A 2,386-nucleotide genomic window follows, 5' to 3' on the forward strand; every position below is an offset into this window, starting at 1 on the left:
TTTGGTGTTATGACATACAATCTCGTGCTTTACAGGTATCCTAGGTAGGATCTATGAGTTTGATAACCGAGAGTGGTACCTTTATTGACTGGCTCTGTCAGTAGGTAATCAATGAACATTTTAAAATAAAACTCTGGTCTCGGAACCGTGTACATTGATGTCAGAATGCTATTTTCTATTCAATTGATAAAGAATGCATAAGCATGGGATTTCAATTATACTATTTTTTTGTTAGGTGAAAATATTTTCTTTTAGGTTGCTTTTGTAATATTAATGATATTAATAGAGACGATTATTAGTATGAGCCCTTAATTTCCTTTTCTTTTAAGTTCAAGATTTCATTGATGGAACCTAAAAGTATTGTTCCTTTATGATGTAACATTTTCTAGGTGTACTGCATGTGAATTTTGACACGTAGGCACTCACAAGTATTGGATTCTTATTACTTCAGAATTCATACCATTTCTTCCCCATTGCTCCTGTAAAACTTTTAGTAACTTAGTGGTTCATAGTTTATACTATGTTTAATTAAATGGGGATAATAAAATCAACTTAAATGTTATGATGTGTGCATTATTATATTGAACTGTTTGTTTCAATTTTTTTGTCAGCGTGTAGAAATGGAGCACTGTGATCCGCAAGTACACAGAAGGGATATGAAAAATAAAGGAAGAAATGTTGTGTGGTCAATTGCAATGGATAAATGCCTAATTGAAGCTCTGGTTGTTCAAGCAAAAAATGGAAACAGAATTGACAAATGTTTCAGTGAAAATGCATATGTTGCTGTCTGTGTAGCTGTAAACACTCGTTTCAACTTAAATTTGAATAATCAGAAAATTATCAACCGTCTGAAGACACTTAAGAAGAGGTATAAAGTAATAAAAGATGTGCTAAGTCAAGATGGTTTCTGGTGGAATCCAAATACAAAGATGATCGAGTGTGATCGTGATGAGCTTTGGAAGAGATATATTTCGGTGAGTCTATCTTTAATCTTTCCCAGTTTATGAATGTTATGCATTAATTCAAAATACCTATTCTAATGTTCTCTAATTCGTTGGATAGACACACCCTGATGCAAAAGGATTTCGCGGAAAGCATAGATATGTATGATCAGCTTAAAGTTGTTTGTGGGAATGATCAAGCTCCTGGTCGTTGGGCTAAGATGAAGGGTGATAAAAATCAAGTGGACATGAAGAACTGTGAAGATGAATCAGCCTCATTTGCATCTCCCAGTTCAGAAAACATGAGTGAGACAGATGGAACTGAGTCTTACAGTGTGCCTCCAGAGTATGGTCAGATACCGGAGCCTCCTGCGGTTCAACCTCTGAGACAACTTCCCAAACGTCCTTGCAGTTCAGATGCTCTTCAGGATGCATTGATGACGGTGGCATCAAGCATACAACGATTGGCTGATTCAATGGAGCACAGCAAATGCACAATTCATGCTGCAGAGCTATTTCAGGCTGTGATGGAGATAGATGGGTTGGAAGAGGGAAAACAGATGTATGCATTTGAATATTTAAATGCTGATCCTGTCAAAGCCAGAGCTTTCCTGACTTACAATTCTAGGATGAGAAAGATATACTTGTTTAAACAGTTCTGGTGGTGGAGGGGAGGGTGAACAGTGTATTGAACATTTTGGTGTATAGAATATGGGCTTTACTTCTCTCATATAGTAGGAGAAAAGTTGGGCCCACCAATTTTTTTTTTAAAAAAAAAAAAAAAAAAGCCACATCTTTTTATGTGAGTGTAACATAAGAGATGAATCTCATACAACATGAGAATATAATTTCACATAGAATATAGGGATTCTGCTGAATGGATGTTCTCATTTATTAATATGTTTTAAGGTGAATGAGGGTGAACCTTAGAGCAGCGGTAAGATAGCTACTTGGGATCTGAAGGTCGCGGGTTCGAGTATGGAAAACAACCTCTTTATCAAAATGCAAGGATAAGGTTGTGTACTATTGACTCTTGCTCCTATCCTCGCAAATCGGGGAGTCTTGTGCATTGAGATTTTCCCTTTGTGTTTTAAGGTGAATGTATAGTTTCTACACATTGATAGGGAATAGTCATTTGACAGGGTTGGAATTATGTCCCAGTCTATTCCAAGTAAATTCCTTAAATTTTATTTTTAACTAAAGTCATTATTTTTCACTTTTCACTGCTGTTTGGAGCAGCTTGGTGAAGTTCTCTTTCCACCTTGCCTATTACCCCACCCAATTGTCCTTTATCCCATCGTCAAGGTTATGTAGGGAACTTAATTTGATCTTTATAAGGGCTTTGAGAAGGAGAAGGAGACGGGGTGGGGACTGAATTGTTCATAATTTATATTTGACATGCTTATTGGGGCTTTTGTTTCTGTGAAAGGTGGAAGAAACTGAAG

The 2,386-nt window shown here is 36.5% G+C and overlaps 1 pseudogene; it reads left to right on the plus strand.

Moving 5' to 3' along the window:
* Positions 1-611: 611 nt before the first annotated feature.
* LOC133311906 (uncharacterized) lies at positions 612-1,621 on the plus strand (annotated as a pseudogene).
* The last annotated feature ends 765 nt before the right edge of the window (positions 1,622-2,386 follow it).

Source organism: Gastrolobium bilobum, unplaced genomic scaffold (genome assembly GCF_033153095.1).
Source record: "Gastrolobium bilobum isolate Gb01-03AN ecotype WA unplaced genomic scaffold, APGP_CSIRO_Gbil_v1 utg85326, whole genome shotgun sequence".
Taxonomy (NCBI): Eukaryota; Viridiplantae; Streptophyta; class Magnoliopsida; order Fabales; family Fabaceae; genus Gastrolobium; species Gastrolobium bilobum.